Source organism: Ambystoma mexicanum, chromosome 9 (genome assembly GCF_040938575.1).
Source record: "Ambystoma mexicanum isolate Mex_15411 chromosome 9, UKY_AmexF1_1, whole genome shotgun sequence".
NCBI classification, from domain to species: Eukaryota; Metazoa; Chordata; class Amphibia; order Caudata; family Ambystomatidae; genus Ambystoma; species Ambystoma mexicanum.
The window spans coordinates 163107557-163125342 of record NC_090931.1 but is presented as its reverse complement, the minus strand read 5'-3'; positions in this window follow the sequence as shown (position 1 = coordinate 163125342).

Sequence of the window (17786 nt, the reverse complement as noted above, 5' to 3'; positions counted from 1 at the left end):
TAACCCACGCCGACCTGACAATCACTTGAAACTGTTGTGCCTTTCTGATTTTGCCGCACCTTTCCCCTACTTAAACAGCCCTCCAGCCTCTTTTCCTTTGCAGTTGGTGAGCAGGTGCAAGTGTATCTAAGTCACATGGTCTAAGCAGCACCCAGCTGTCAATCACTTTAAACTGATGGGGCCTTCCTGTTTTTGCCACCCTTTTTACCTTCTAAAGCAGCTCTACAGCCTCTTTTCCTTTGCAGTTGGTGAGCATGTGCAAGTGTATCTAGTTCACGTGGTCTAAGCCTGAACCACCTTTTCAGCCCTGGCTCTTCCTTTCTGATTTTAACTCTTAGATCAAGGGTGTCTCTCACCTGGGCCTCTGAAATGAAGGGCAGACAAAGAAAAGGCAATTCCTGTTTGGACCTGTTCATACTGGGAGAACCTAGGGTCCGAAACCCTGCTCAGACAACAGTTAAGCAAGCACCGACATGTGTTTTCTCCCGCTATCCCCACAGGACATCGAGGCAATGCCAATGTAAACATCACCCTCCTCTAAGGCAATGCAGCAACCTCACTCAAATCAGACCCAAGCCCATCTTCAACCCCTCACCATCCACAACAGATTGATGCTCACCAAATGTCTGCTCAGTTATCACCCATGCAGCATACATTGCTGCACCTCATCACTTCACATGACCTCGATGCCATCTGCATCACAGAGACCTGGCTGACACCCACCTCCACCTACATCCTCGGTGTCCTTTCCCCCGAGAGCTACAGTATCCAACACAGAGACCGCCCAAATAAGACAGGCCGATGATTAGCAGTCATCCACAAGACCTTGTGGCCCCGCACCAGACTTGACGTCGACAAAATTGGTTCCTTCAAAGTCCTCTTCACCACTTGCCGGTCTCCCCGATGGACACAGTCACCTTCCATCTCATCTACAGACCACCCAAACCCAACATTGGCTTCATCAGAAGCTGTACTGACCTGGTCACCATCATGTCTCTCACGCATACCAATAACATCTTCCTAAGTGACTTCAACCTCCAAGGAAACAAGGACACCAAGCCGATGAAGGAAGCTCTCTTTGGCCTTCTCTGCACCCTCAGCCTCACACAGAAAGACCGAACACATGAGAAAGGCAACCTCAGCCTAATCATCACTGTCTTCCCTCCACTACAATTCACCTCTTCCGCTTGACTGGTCTGACCACCTAACTGTGCCTTTCAATATCCTGTACACCACCCCAGTCAAGCACTCCCAGCACAAACCCATCAGATAAATCATCAGATATACCTTCATGTCCTTCAAGAACTTCCCGGTGGAAGCCCTCACAGAAGACCTTGCCAACCTCCACCTTACATGAACCGAACACCACAAACTGAACTTCAACTCTTTACTGGAAGCACTTAACACCACCCTCACAGCCTCTATCAATCGACACGCTTCTGAAACAATGCACCGTCAAACAAAAACCATCAGCACCCTGGTACACGGGAGAGCTCAACCTCAGCAAAAGAGTAATCAGGAAACAAGAGAAAACCTGGTGCTTCTCCAGAACTGCATACAACCTGGTGCCCCTCAAGAAACTCTGAGCAATCCTCTGAGAACTAATCAACACAGCCAAGGCCTCCTACTATCAGAGCACCATAGCAGAAGCCGACAACAAAACCAGAGCCCTTTTCAAAGCAGTCAAAGACTGCATAAACCTGCTACCCAACCGTGTCATACCACACTCCATCGAAAATCCACCTCCATCAACAACTTCATCGAAAACATCTGCAAGATCAGCCACCACATTGGTGCCAGCTCTGTATCCACAGACTCACCTCACATAACTCCTCACCAATTCGCCACACCCAGAACAAGTTTCAAGACACTTTTGGCAGAGGACCTGGTAGAAACCCTGGCCACCCTCAAAGCCATAATGTATAAAGAGATCCATCCAGCATCCATCCTCAAGACCCTCCCAGCACCAGCTCTCCTTCCCTACATGGAGATCATCAACATCTCCCTAATTCAAGGCACCTTTCCATCAACCCTAAAGGCAGGACAAATCCACCCTCTAATAAAGAAACTCACTCTGGATCCCGACCACCTAGATAACTATCACCCCATCACCCATCTTCCCTTCCTAGGTAAGAACATAGGCAAGATGGTAGCTTCACAACTGCAGCAACATATCGATACCAACAATGTCCTCCAAACCTACCAATCCGGGTTTAGACCCAGATACAGCATAGAGACAGAAACCATACAGGTGGTCGACAACACCCTCTAATTGAGCTCTTGGCCGCTTTTAACACAGTAGACCACCAGGCACTTATGGACATCCTACATCAGTGCATGGGAACCAACAATCTTGTTCTATGCTGGTTAAAGTCCTACCTCGCCAACTGTCAGCAGTTTGTTCAGATGGACTCCTCTAGATCTCCAATGCTACCCGTCACTTGTGGAGTCCTGCAGGGCTCTATTCCATCCCCAGTGATCCTCACACTGTACATGGAGCAGGTGGGAGCCCTCCTAGCCACACAATATATCCACATCCACCAATACTCTAACGACAAACAGCTATACTCCATCAAGGATATCCATAGGCTCAAAACCTGCCTCTCATTGATCCAGTCTTGGATGTCCAGCGCATATTTGAAGCTCCACCCCTCCAATACTGAATTCCCACTCCTCACCAACAACAGCCGGGATCCTGACATACAGACCTGGCTATCGACAACAAACTCTGAGGACTTCTCACCCGAGCTCATATCCTACGCCAAGTCCCTTGGGTTCCACATCGACAAACACCTCTGCTTCAAGACACACATAGCTAAGAAAACTCAGAAGGTTTGGTATCAGCTCTCCCTCCTGCAGAAAGTCAAACCCATCCTCCCTCCAGACAGCTTTAGATCCACTATTCAAGCAGTGGTCTTATCCCACCAGGTTGGGGGCAATGCACTCATTAAAGGCCTCCTGTAATCCTTCCCGATACCCCAGAGAAGAGTCCTGCATGTGGCCGCACACTGCATCAAGGATCTGCACAGATAAGATCACATCATGATGGCCCTCATCAACCTTCAGTGGTTCCCACTGCACACATGAATCACCTTGAAGTTTTGCTGCATCAGCTATACGGCCTTCGCCCTCAAGTCACCCAGCTACCTCGCAGAGAAACTCAGCTTCTCTGGTGGAGAGCACACCACCAGACGTCAGGGCATGTGCAGACTTTGAAATATGCCGCTGCAAAAAGGAAAGGACCAGAAGACAACCCTTATCTGTCTATGCCCCAAGACTATGGAACCTCCTCCCTGTCAGCATCAGACTTGCCCCCATGTTCCTACAATTCAGAAAATAACTCAAGACTCACCTCTACAAGGAGTCTCTTCTCCTCAACACCTAGGCTATCATATCAACCCTCACACCACCTGATGTGCTGGGTGCTGCCTGCCCCTCTCCTCCACATCATCTGGTACAGCTCTACCCCTCCTCTGTGCCCCTCTGTATCCTACCCGAGCTATATATCTGTTCTGTTGTTACCTCTGAAAAGCACTCTGTTATGCCTCTGTATTGTTGTCTCTGTAAAGGGCTATGTTATGTATCTGTATTGTTTTATACCCCTGTAAAGCACTTTGTTGCTTCTTGAAGCTAGGTCCATGCTCAATAAATATAATAAAAATAATATTATTATTATTATTAATAATAATAATAATAATAATAATAATAATAATATACCACCAACAAGATCCTTTCTAATACCATACAATTTAAGGACTCATTGCAAGGTGATGGAGTGGTGACGTGATGATCAACAACACGTGAATCTCCCAGAACCATCACAATTCAGGTGGGAGAAGGAAGATAATACATATTCTCCTACTATGTGTACGATACCATGTTCACCAAAATCACTGATACATCTGGTACATTATGCATGCATCAAGGGATGGTGTGCTGTGCACTGCAAATGCTGAGCTCAGTCACTAAGTCACAAAGTTGTGTAAGTGTGGTGGTGACGAAGATCTCTGTAATATCAATTTTGTGGATGATGAAAATGAACTATGGGGCTCAGAAGATGACCTGTAAAACCTTCATTTCACTATTCAAATGTAAATAGCTATTGTGGTTTTCATAAATAGTATATTTCAATGTGAAAATTGTACCTTTTCAAAAACTTTCTAATTTAGTAAGCATACAGTCGAAGGTTTGCGATGAAGTAGCAATAGTTTACAAGGCTGTAACTCGGAAATGGTAAAATATATACAAACTTTCCTTACATTAACTTTTCTAATCCTTTGATAATGTTTAACAAAAACCTACTTGGCAAATTGTGTATAGAACCACCCTAAAAGCAGATACAGGGGGCGTGGCCAGGCTTTGTGTGGGATGGCTGACTGATTCGAGCGCTCCCGCTCTGTGAATATACTTTCCCCCTTCAATACTTCAATGCAAAGTTTATTTATTCATGCAATTGTTGCTGCTTACTTGGGGAGCCACCCTGGTGGTCCGTGGTGCTCCGTGTGCCTGCAGCTCCTTCTTCTGACGTGAGCCGTACCATGGGTGGAGCCAGGTTTGATAAACCGGGCGGCCCCATGACGCATAAGCCGATGTTCCTGTCAGCTGACTGGGCTGGGCGCACAGCTGAGGACTCGCTAAAGAGGCAGTTCATGTTTTTCTCCACAACACGGGCCCAGCACTGTTAACAGCTCATTTAAAGGCATATTCTTTATATTTAAATGTACAAGCAGTGTACAGGCAGTATTTACCCCACATTTTTAACAGACAAGTCTGCTAGGCTCATATAAAGAACATTGGGAGTAATTCATATTTCTTGATTTTCTTTTTTTTTTTACTATAGACACTACAACACCTCAACATGCATTACTGACTCTGTGTTAACAGTAAGAAGATGATATTAAAGCACTGTAGTGCCACAGCTGATATTACAGGTAAAAGCAGCTGCAGAAAGGTACTATTAAACTTGAGTTGTCAATGCTAGAATTTTCTTGCATAATATTCAGAGCCTCTTTTTAACACTGTATGACTCTAACTCCATTACTACACCTTACCAAGCCCACGCTGAAGCTGTGTGATTAATTAATGCAATTTTGTATCAAGGCCTAATCAAGGTGTGCAGCAAGTCAGTTCTCAGTTAAGTGTGCAGTGCTACAGCATATTAACTTTCACTGGTATGGCTTCCAAAAAGTCTCAAGTCAAAGAAATACCTATCTCCACCTCAAATAAGAGGCTAAAAAGTGAATCGCCAACTCCTAAAGAAGACATACTGGATGCTACCATGCAGGCCATACTTATGGAAGTAAAAGCTTTGAAGCATTTTTATGGAGGCAAATAATTATAAACTGCAGCAAATGGATGACAAAGGGTCTGCATTTGAGGCAAGAATCGCTGAGGTTGAACAAAGGGTCAGTAATGCCAAAGATATCACTGGAAGAGTTCAAGTGCTTGAAAAAACTCTTATATCACTATAGAAGCACACAGAGAATTTAGAAAATGTCAATAGGATAAACAACCTGCGAATTGTTGGATTATTGGAAGGAGTTGTAGGAGAAGATCCAATTTCATTCACTAATACTCTCCTAATGAAACTTCTAGAACTTCAACCATCAACCAGACTGAATGTTCAAAGGGCGCATTTATCGGACCCTATAGCTCTACACAACCCTCTAACAGTTCCAGTGACAACTCTTCAAGGACAATGATTTTTGCTCTATTAGACTACACCCATGTGCGTTTGATCTTGGAGAAAGCCAAATTGAAGAAACACCTAACTTGGAATGGCAGGAAACTTTTTATCACTCAAGACATATCTAATGCCACTGTGGCCAGAAGGAAAGAACTCCTTGCTCTTAGACCTGATCTTAAGCAACTTAATGCAAGATACGGTATTGTACATCTGGCTATCCTCAAAGTGACTCTTAATGGCCACACATCTTCCTTTCAAGATCCCATTGCCCTTAGACATTTTATTCAAAATCAGAGGAAAGATGACATGAATACATCAAAAGCACCTACCTGAAGAACATTTCTAAGGCTACTTTATCTGCTAATTGTCCTTGCCATGTCTTCTGTTTTTTTTTTACTTTTGAAAGAGCGGGGTGTGAAGTCAGTCATCTATTTTGAAGGCTCTTCCTCCCCATTTATCTATATCGATTAGTATGGATTGGAGTGGCTGTTTCCCTTCAGCCACTACCATCACTAACGTATATTTCTCTTCTAGTTTGTTGTTTTCATGCTATTTTTGTGAGTCTCCCTACTTCCTCTGTATTTCTCTCCTTGTGTATCTTTGCTGAGTGCATACATGAACATGATCGCCTTTTTGAAGATGATACACAACTCATGGTGTTGCTCACTTTTTGAAATAGCTTGTATACTTCTCTTAATATACTTAAACTCTATGTTTGTTTGCAATCTTAGCATATCACTATAATCCTTTAAATTCAATGTAACTATGTGGAATGTAAAAGGGTTACATAACCCTGTTAAAAGGCAAAACATTCTCTCTCACCTCAAAAGAACCAAACCCTCCATTGCATGTATTCAAGAGTCTCACCTTTCTAATGAAGAAGTGGCAAAGCTCAAAACCCACTGGGTTGGCCAGGTCTTCTCTAGTGCAGCCAATGGAAAGAAGAATGGTGTCATCACCTATATAAGCTCAAAACTTAACTGTCAAGTATTATCAAATGAATCTGACGACGTTGGTGGATGGGTAATGGTTAAACTTCTAATCAACTCCACTGAGTTTACCGTTCTTAATGTTTACGGACCTACGTCGTCGGATCCCTCTTTTAAAAATCACATCTTTCTCACTAACCTTAATAACTTGATTGTGTGTGTAGACTGTAATGAGATTATAGCTCCATACATAGATAGAAAATCCAATGTGTTATATAATCCTTTGAAATCCCATAAGCATTCTACTAACCGTATTTCTGAGGTAGGCTTTATAGATACCTGGCGCATTATCCACCCTTCTGATTCCGAATTCAACTTCTTCTCCAGTTCTCACAAAACTCTGTCCAGATTAGATTGCATATTTATCTCCAAACTCCTCATAAATTCTATTGTTGATGCCAAAATGTATTGCATAGCATTATTGTATCGTGCCTCTGTTTGCTTACAATTATCCTCCCTGCTAAAGTCTCGGACCCGCAACAGATGTAGATTTAACTCAGCCTTGCTCAATGATGAAGCATTTACTTCCTATATATCTGAACAACATAATCACCACTTTTCAGAAAGTCTAATTAAAGATACCTCAGTTTCTAATAATGGGTTTGTCATAAGGCAGCCATGCAAGGACATATTATTTCCCATGTAGCGAATACAAAGAAAATGCTTAAATTGGAGTCAGAAAATATACTAAAAGAGCTTAACACTCTTGAATCTCAGTTTTCACGTAATAACTCTAAAACAATCCTGAACTCCATCATTAAACTTTGAGTTCAGTATAACAAAATAGTTACCCAATACACCTGTGACAATCTCCTTAAATATAAAGCAAAAGAGAAAAATCGGATTACAGTCATCAAAGATAGCACTTGTGATAGAAACTTTACAGAAATTTCTGGAGTCTTCTCTGATTTTTCTAGGAAATTATATACTTTTGAAATACCTTCTAATAATGAAGTACTACAAACATTTCTTAAAGACACCCCTCATTCTACGTACCCATCAGTTGATCTTCAATCGCTTAATGCAACCATTTCCATCAGCAAAATTCATAAAGCAATCAAAGACCTTAAAAAAGGTAAAGCCCCTGGGCCAGAGGGATATTCCAGTGATTTGTACGCACATTTTAAAGATATTTTAGAGCCTAAACTCAATGAATTATTCTCTCAATTCATTCAAGATAGTAAAGCTAAAGGATCCTTCTTAGAAGCTATGCTGATTGTATTCCCTAAACCTGATAAAGATCCTGAACTACCTCAAAGCTATAGACCCATATCCCTTATCAATAGGGATTGTAAAATCTTTGCGAAGATCTCAGAAAATAGATTTTTACTGGTATTACCCAAACTAGTGAAAGTGAGCAGTCCCCAAAACACAATCAAAACACCCAATGAGAGTCAATAATGGACACACCCCAGGAGGGAATGAGACCAAGACCAAGTGCGGGTGAAGTTAAAGGTAAAGTTTATCTAAACCAAAATAGGGCAAGCAGAGGACTCTGCATACTCCGAGAGTGCTCTGCCCAACATTACGCTGCATTAAAAAGGGTTCCAGCATCGTGAGTGATGAAATTGTATAAGGTACAAAAGTTACATTTCATTGGGGGAGCCGCAGATCAAGTATAGTGTTATAAGTGCCTCCTCCAGATGATTGGATAAACAAGATCAAGTAGGCTATATTAAGAATAGACTTTCCTCCTCCAATTTTAGATTGATTCTAAATTCCTTTGATCATATTTGTAACTCCAATGACCCTTTTGTTGCAGTTGCCCTTGATGCTGAAAAAGCATTCAATAGAGTTGAATGGAATTTGATGTTTGAAGCCTGTAAATGGCATTGCCTTGGAACCCCTTTTTTGATAGAGTACTCTATTCCAATCCAATGACCTCCATTTTTATTAATGGACAAATATCCCCATATTTCCCCCTATTCAGAGGTACTCATTCTCCACTCCTATTTATTTTGGCCGTGGAACCTTTTTGGGAAAAAAATAAGACTAAACACAAATATTAAGACATAACTTGTGGAAATGTACAAAATAAACTGGTGTTGTAAACTGATGACATCTTATTATTACTGAAAGAGCCTAATTATTCCCTGCCACATATCTTAGATACAATATCACAGTGCTCAGCAGTCTCATGGTATAAACTAAATACTGACAAGTTCAAAGTCCTTCCTCTTAATGTTCATTGTATTAAACATCATATACTAACCACGGGCATGAAATGGCACCTGGGTGGTTTTAAATACTTAGGTATCTATATATCACCTTCTGTCAAAGACATCGTCAAACTCAATAATGCCTCTCTCCTATCAAGAATTGAAGAAACTACTAACTCATGGTCCCCTCTTTACCTTTCATGGTGGGGTAGACTAGAATCCATCAAGATGATGATTGCACCCATAAGCCTACATTTATTATATATGCTGCCTGTCCCTCTTCCTTCCTCTTTTAAAAAAAAAAAATCTATTGACTATAAATTAGCTGAATTCCTTTGGGGGAAAAACAAGCATAGGTTGTCTCTTAAAAAACTTAAATTATCACGAGAAGCCGGGTTGGGCGGGGGGTAGGGTTTACTGATTTTAGGAATTATCATATAGCATTTGTTTTAAAGCAGGCTCAACTGTGGTTCACTCGTGAATATTGTAATGATGTAACCCAGAGAGAGCGATGGAATCTCCCATAATTCTGGCTGACTGCTTTCGCATTAAAGCTAAAACAAAATATATTAAATGTATGACTACCATCTTATCTGCACGTTATTTAAGAGGGTATTTACTTCTACCAAATATTGAAGCCTACCAATACATTTGTTCATACATATGGTTCAACCCTTTAATCAGAATTAAAAAGAAGTCTCTTTTGTGCAATCAATGGCTCTCTGTGGGCATTAAGTATCTGAATATGTTATTTGGTTTTGGTATCCCAATTGATTTCAATGTGCTTATGGATAGATGTAATGTTCCCCTCTCATTTCTACAACAATTGATGTCTATTATCAACACCATGGTTGAAAACTATGAAGCTCTTGTCATCAAAATCCCTTCTCCTAATGCCGAGAGGTTACAATCACTCTATAGACCAGCAATTTCAGCTGCCATGTGTTACAAAACCCTTCGCAAAACCTCATCATCTAGTACATTACTCGACTGCATCTCAGCATGGCAACAGGATTGTATACTAATGGATAATCAACTGGAATGACCCAAAGTTTGGAACCACATGTCTAAAGTGACTCCTGCTGCAAATGTAATACAAACAATGGTTTTCTTTCATTATAGAATTTTTATTACACCTCTACATCTTTTTAAATGTGATCTCTTATCAAATGACAAATGTTGGAGCTGTCTTCATTCCCCAGGATCCTTCAAACGCATGATTCTCGATTGTAAATTTGTCTCATCTTTCTGGATTGATATTTGGAAAAGTATTAAGAACATTTTTTATATTTCAATTGACTTCTGCCCAAAGGTAATCTTTGCTGGAAGCAATATCATTCAAGATATTACATGTAAACATAACACATTCTTGTTTGATGTATTTATTATGTTAGCCATCAATACAATCACTTCTAATTGGGAACATTTAGATAAACTCCACTATACAATATGGTGGAATGTCAGATGCAGGACGCATAGACTAGAACATTGTAATACATCTACTAAATTCCTACTATGTTAAAATGAACTTAAATGGAAACCCCTTGTAGAATATCTTGTGATACCCCCCCATGGTCTAATGAATTACTTATCTAGGTCTCACCTTTTCCTCATCCCCCCTGTTTCTTACACTCAACCCCCCTCAGGTGTACATCCTGTATACCTCATGTCATGTCTCTGCCCTTAAATGTATGTACGTATCCCCCTCTCTTATCAAAACTCATAATACCAGTTTATCGATGAATTTACATTCCTACAAAGCTTCATTATTGTCTTTTATTAGGTTTCATATATTATAGTTACGTCCTGTTATTTTTATGCAGATATGCAATGTTATTAGTTTCCGTAAGGCCTTGTAAGATGTGACCTTAAATAAAAACCTTTTCAACATAAAAAAGCAGGTACAGCTCAAAAACGAAACGAGTGTTCCTAATGGCAGCCATCTTGGATTAATGATGTCACACAGGCCCTCTGCCACAAATTCAGACAAAACACATGGCAGTACGTGATTGTTTCATTATAAATGCTTTCCCAATAGGCATAGCTTCCCTTCATTCAAAATGCCACTGACTAGGTTATTGTAACGGATGCCCCTCAACTCTCACTCTAATACATGTTCCATTGCCCTGCAGGGGCCTTCTGGTGCCCTCGTAGGGCAGGGGCTTCTTATAGTACCCTATGGGAGATGGCAGACACCTGCCGTCTCTTGTACTGTCTTCATGTGTACTCCACGGTTACCTACAACTTCCCCAGGTGAAACCTAGCAAAATAAATGAAAGCTTTTGTGGGAACAAAACTCCCATCCTAAATTGGCCGGTTTGGCAAATGATCAAATATATTTACCCAGCAGTAGACACTTCTGCAATCAGTCCATAACACAATAATAATTAAAGTTTGACTGCCTCAATTGGCAAGAACATTATCCGTTCCCCCTCCCCATCAATCACTCCATGTACCTAGTTTCCTCTTCCCTGCGTGTTGATGCTCTCCGCTGCCCATATCACCCATTTATCTTTCCAGACAGCGGTGCACACACGCTTTTTATGATGCCTGCAGGCAAATCATTAACACTTGCAAACAGCACACATCCATAAAATAACGACTTTGAAAACGATAAGCCAGCCATGGGCCGAGTTCAAAGGGCATACGCCTTCCTGAATTATTGCAAAGATGAAGTGCACAGCAATAAAAGCAAAGTAAACATCGGTATACAACGTATAAAATGCAGATGCAAGTTCCCATGGCTGAAACATTGCCAGGGATTACATCGTTTAAAAACACGCACACAGCAATTGTTCTTCTATGTCTCAAAGCCTCACAGAGCTGGAGACTGAGCGAGTGCTTTACCAACATAGATTCCGGACTTCAGGAACAGCCTCCAAAAATATAGAGACGGCCCAGCTGCAGAGCTAGGTATGGAAACACAGCAGTGGGCAGGAGAAAAACATTCTCTCTCTCTCTCTCTCTCTCTCTCTCTCTCTCTCTCTCTCTCTCTCTCTCTCTCTCCCCTTTCTCTCTAACTCTCTCTATCCGTACCTCCCATTCTCCCCCTCAATCTCTCTTGTTCGGTCTCTTCACCCTCTCCCTCTCGCTCGCCCCCTCTCCCTGCCTCTCTTCCTCCCAATCACTCTGTCCCTCCATCCTCTTTTTCTGTCTCTCCCCCTCTCCCTTTCTGTCTCTGTCTCTCCCCCTCTCTCTCTGCTTCCCATTCGCCATGACCCCCCCTCTCTGTCCTCTCGACGCCCCCCCCCTCTCGCGTCTCACTCTCCCTTAAAGGGACATTATGGTAATATTACAAACCTAAACCCACATAAATGCACTGGTTGTGGTTAGCAAGAGAACTATAACTCAACCCCACCATGAAGAGCTCAAGAGATCCCTCATCACATGACTGTTATGTCCTGGCCTGCGTTCACGCATGCTAGGCAGACCAAGGCTGGGGGCACCCAGTTGACATGCTGGGGGCACCCAGCTGACATCTGTTGACAGGGGGAACCCTGCCAGCTCGTGAGCACACAGGCTCCTCCATGGCCTGGGGCACCCAGGCCAACACCACAAAATGGCGCTGGCGTTGTCCAGTAGGTGCTTCAGCGCCTACAGGCAGAGTAGCCCAGCTGGGGCTCTGCGACGCTCACATGCAGAGTTGCCCAGCAGGCGCCCTAATGACATGGGGGATCTACATATACTTTGGTGCCCAGCGGGGGCACTGTTATGTAGTGGGGCCTTGCAGCAGCAGGCCCTCTGCCTACTGTGCAGCGCCAGCATCGCGCTGCAGCCAGAGACACATACAGCAGGCAGGAGTCAGGATTTAATGGACTGACTAGCCGGAACTGGCTACTCCCTTTAATTATGTAGGTCACATGTATACAACCATATGACCATAGCACAAGCCCTGGGGAGATACCATGCTCCCAGGAAGGGGTGACACACCATACCCCTCTTTTTCCATAACAAACAAACAAATGGGAAACATCATTGGACATTGACTCATTCAAACGACACAAAAAGTAATGCTTGGCACCCAGATGCAAATAATGTTCACATACATGAGAACTCAGGTTGGTACATACACTACTTCCGAAAACATAACACATCGACGAAGCCTTGATACACATGTGGGGTGACAGTCAGGGGTGGTGGATTGCTGGTGACACATTGGAACTTCCACATTTAAACAAACCCTTTATTGACCTAGGTGAGTGAAACTTAAACTACTGAATGCCACCATCCTGAACACCTGGGACCAATTAGAGCTTGTCCACAATATGCAGGATCACAGCTTCACATAGCTTCTTGTCTGGGGCCATTTTAAGCAAGTCCAGGGTCTGCAGGCTCACAGTCTTCATGGGGATGGCTACTGAGTTCATGTTACACAATTGCGGGTCCGCAGGCTACCAGTTGAACTTCTGTGGGTATTTGTTCAGAACAGTTCAGTTCACAGTTCAGGGGTCAGCAAAGCTGCACCAGTGGCCACCTCGGCCTAGTCCATAGATTGTTGGGGAGGGCCGGCAAAGCCGCCCCTGAGGGGCACCAGGGGCCACATCGGCCTGGTCCATTGATGATGGGGGCAGACCACAGGGTTTGGGGGTCTTCTCCAGGGCAGGAATATGTCCACCTGCTACAGCGGCAAATGGTGCACAAGCGCTCACCTGGAGCTGCCACCCTACAGTGCTGCTCCCCTACTCCTTTCCATTTTCCCCTTTTTCTTTCTTTTACAGTCACCACCAATAGGCCCAGGAACTTCAGCAGGCCATAAGATATTGATGGCAGTTCGCCCACATGGATTGCATCCTTTTTCCACTGCTTATGCAGCATTGACGTTGTTTCTACTTGTAATCCTTTCACTTGCCACATTCAATCTCACCACCGATGGGCCGGGGATCTTGACTATGCACAGGACCTCTAATTGCACTGTTCTGGCAAAGGAGCACTCTCATTTTCATGTGCTCCGACATGGAGCAAGGCACACACACCGCTGATGGGCCAGAGTCTGAGGAGAGGCCTATACATTTAAATGGCATTGCACTGCACTCAGCGCGCCATTTCCTTCAATGCTGGCAGGGCCCGGGATCATTGCCTGAGGGACGCGGCCACCCACAGGACTTATCCCTCTTCGCTCCGGATCGGAGCAACAGGCATCTACTGCCCGTCAGCCCAGGATCTCGTTGGGGGCTGCTGGTACAGCAGCTGACACGCTTCTTTGGTGTCGCCTGCGGGGGTGCGGGCGGACTCTCACCTCCATCATTCTCGAGGCCAAACACTGCTCACCATGGCCGCAGTTTCTTGCTTCTTCTGTCAGCGGAAGCCACAGGGGGGCAGCACACCACTCTCTCCCCTGGTGGGAGATGTCTTTCTTTTCGTGGCTGCAGCTGCTCCATTTCTTCTCCCCGGGGTAGGGCAGCCCAACTCTTGGTCTTGCGGCAGATGCCGCAGGGGGTGTGCGGGCTCCACTACGATCCCGGTCACACGACAACCCTCTTTAATGAAGGCCGCGGCTGGGACGAAGCAAGCATGGGCATCCCCTCCCATCTGCACGCAAAGACTGCCGCTCCTCCTTTTCCTTCTCAGGGAGTGGAAACACCAGGCAGACCCCTCGAGGGACCCAGCACTAGAAGCTGGACAGCCACGGCAGTCTTGCAGGCTCCTCCTCCACAAGCGGCAGAAGCCGTATTCACCATAGGGCACGGGTGCCCGACCACCTCATCGCCAGTGTTTAGTCCGGACAAGTGGTCACACAGACCGGGCAGATCAAAGGCTGGGGGCTCCCAGCTGACATCTGTTGACAGGGGGCACCCTGCCAGCCCGTGATCACACAGGCTCTTCCATGGCCTGGGGCGCCCAGGCGAACACCACAAGACGGTGCCGGAGTTGCCCAGCAGGGGCACCAGCCCCTACACAGGCTCTGCAACACTTGCATGTAGAGTTGCCCAGCATGGTCTATAATGACATGAGGGACCATCATATACAGTGCTGCTCGGTAGGGGCACTGTTATGTAGTGGGGCCATGCAGCAGAAGGCCCTCTGCCTACTGTACAGAACCAGCATCGCGCTGCAGCCAAGGACACACACAGGAGGCAGGAGTCAGGATTGCATCAACTGACTAGCCAGACTGACTAGTCCCTTTTATTATGTAGGTCACATGGTCACCACCATGTGACCATAGCACAAGCCCTGGGAGATACCATGCTCCTAGGAAGGGGTGACACACCATAATAAGTGATGACATTTCATACACATAAGAGGCATGTGCTAGCCCTTACCTGGTTCAGGAGGTACAACCGTGTACGGCCGTATATCTCTTCAAAAACATGTTTAGCATGACGTTTGTGACCAAATACCTGATACAGAAAACCCAAGATGGCTGCCAGACTTCACATTTTCTGCCGGGCACCAGCAATCACACCCTTGTATTGTGACTTGAATGCGTGTGCTCCCAACTGTCAATATATATCGTTTGATCTGTAAATCCACCTTTCTCCCTTTACTTTTTCAGTTTGATGGACAGATTTTCAACTAACCAAGTAATACTCACGTTGTGCGCAATATCGCCGGGACGAGCTCATTGCATTCGTAAACATAGCATCTCAACACTGCCAAGCATTGACATGATGCCCACACATGTACAGTGTGCAACGGACCCTATACATGAATGGCTTGTTTACCATTGCTTCCTGGAAACGTTACTTGTGTCCTAACTCTTAATGCCAGGGTCATGTGACACACTGCATTTGTTGATAAGAGCATTGATCAAGAGGTGCACCACACATCCACGTAGTCCCGTAGATTGAAGGGGTGTCCTGTTTGGGGCGGATAGGGCAGAAAACGTTGCACAACCAAACAAAAAATCCAGCCTTACACAAGTGACTTACTTTCAAAGACACAGGTGCACCTCCTACTACTAAATAAAATGTAAATAATATACCAGCATCAATATGAACAATGTTATTTTGCCTCCCAAGGAAAATAATGTATTGATACAATATCCAATATCAACTCTCTGCCGTTTGACAAATGGAAAATGGAAAACAGCTTAACGATGACATGAATGTAATATTGTGTCTGAATGGCATCAGGCAATGCTTCCTCTGTAATTCTAGGCTTATGGAATGCCAGCACAATGCCCAGCTCCGATCTGAAAAGGCAATGGATCCCTCCATACATTACTAACGATTAAGGAGGAAATGTGCAAGATGAATGAAAAGAAGTCCAGAGAAACAAAGAAAACAAGCGTCCGTCGTGATGAATAGACCTATGAGTTCAAAGATTAGACCACTGTGAATGTGGCACGTATGGGGCATCTAATAAATGTTCAGTTAAAGGCCTGTTTGACAAACATGTCCATATTGAATGAAGACAGCACGAATACCTCAGAAACAGAAAGCACTGGGGCTGACACATTGTGCCACTGTAGGGGCATCTGGCTTTCCGAGTAATCAGTGCAGGTGACGGGGTGCAGAGGCAAAGCCCACACCCAGAAAGTGGGTCTGAAGAAGCTGGGAGCTATACCACAAAGAGTTCTTTCTTTAAACCAATGCACAATGTTCTCTTTACAGCACTCTTTCTTAAACATTGGTTTAAGCAACATTCAATTTGCAATCATTCAATAGGCTAACACATGGAAACATAGAATACATGCCAAGTTATGAACTAAACACAGGAACTCTTTTCAGTGCCATGTCCTGATGCCTTTGCCCACAGTATATCACACCATTGTCCCTGTAAAGTACACTTCATGATGCAAGTAACCACAATATATGCCATGATTGCCTATGTAAGAACAGACTCCGGCTAGCCGTTCCAGAGAATGCAAGAGTTGACACTGTTAGAACATAATCTTATTTTGGGTCTGCCGATAAATGCCACAACTGCTAGTGTAAGAACACATTGAAGCTGTGGCCTTTGCCAATGTTTGCTTGTGTTTCGGTTCTATATAGTTTGGCCACATTTATTTGGTTGAATACAAATTGTTGGCATTTATTTTTACCAAATGTATTACCGTAAAATGTGGGGGGAGCCTCGTCACACACCACTCAACTACCTCGTCGTTCGTTTCTATATACCTTACAGCAACTCCCCATTTGCTGTAAAGAAATTAAGTAAAAAATGTGGTAGAAACTTTGACCAATTGTTATTCAACCAAAGTGGTGAATACCTGTTTCCATTTTGAAAACACACCCACGTTGATAATGCTAATGTAAGGTCACACTGAAGTTGGCTAAGATCAATTAGTACAGTTTTGCGACTAAGACATTCCATGATGAATGTGGCAAAATGTGTTGGTATAAATGTGCTGGGATTTGGCCACTTAACAAATACACAAACATGGGTTGCTCAGCATGACCAGTATCAGCAATTTAAAAATGCATTCTTGGTCACTGTTCCCAGTGAGTCCAATAGTACCACTGTATGAACATACTCATGATGCAGTACCCAACAATGGAGTATTAACATCCCACTGCCTGCATGCTGGCTCCTTTTCAACTCCCACTTATCCCCAGAGCACATCCCCAATCTTCTGGCACTTTAGTCGCAGGCCCCCTCCCTTGTCCTGAGTATGGCGTCTCTTTAAAGCCCTCAGCATTGGTCCCTGTGGCCTAATGGCATTTAATGATACAACCCTCAAAGCACAGACACTGCACATACGTTTCATTCATTCTCCCGAATGCACACACATTCACACTTGCACACAGACATACACACAGGCAGCTGCTAACTTGCATGCAAGCGCCCATAGGTAAACACACACACACACACACGCACAGACCTTTCTAAACGTACTGGTCTGCTCGCCCTATTAGACTTCACATTGCAGCCTCACTCCACTAGTCCACAAAGGATGTTTGTAGCAAGGAAGTTGGAAGTGGTGCCAATCAACACCTTTCCCTGAGTCCAGAATCCTGGCGCCCATGCACATGCACCATCATAGTGAGTCCCTCAACCATAGAGACACAC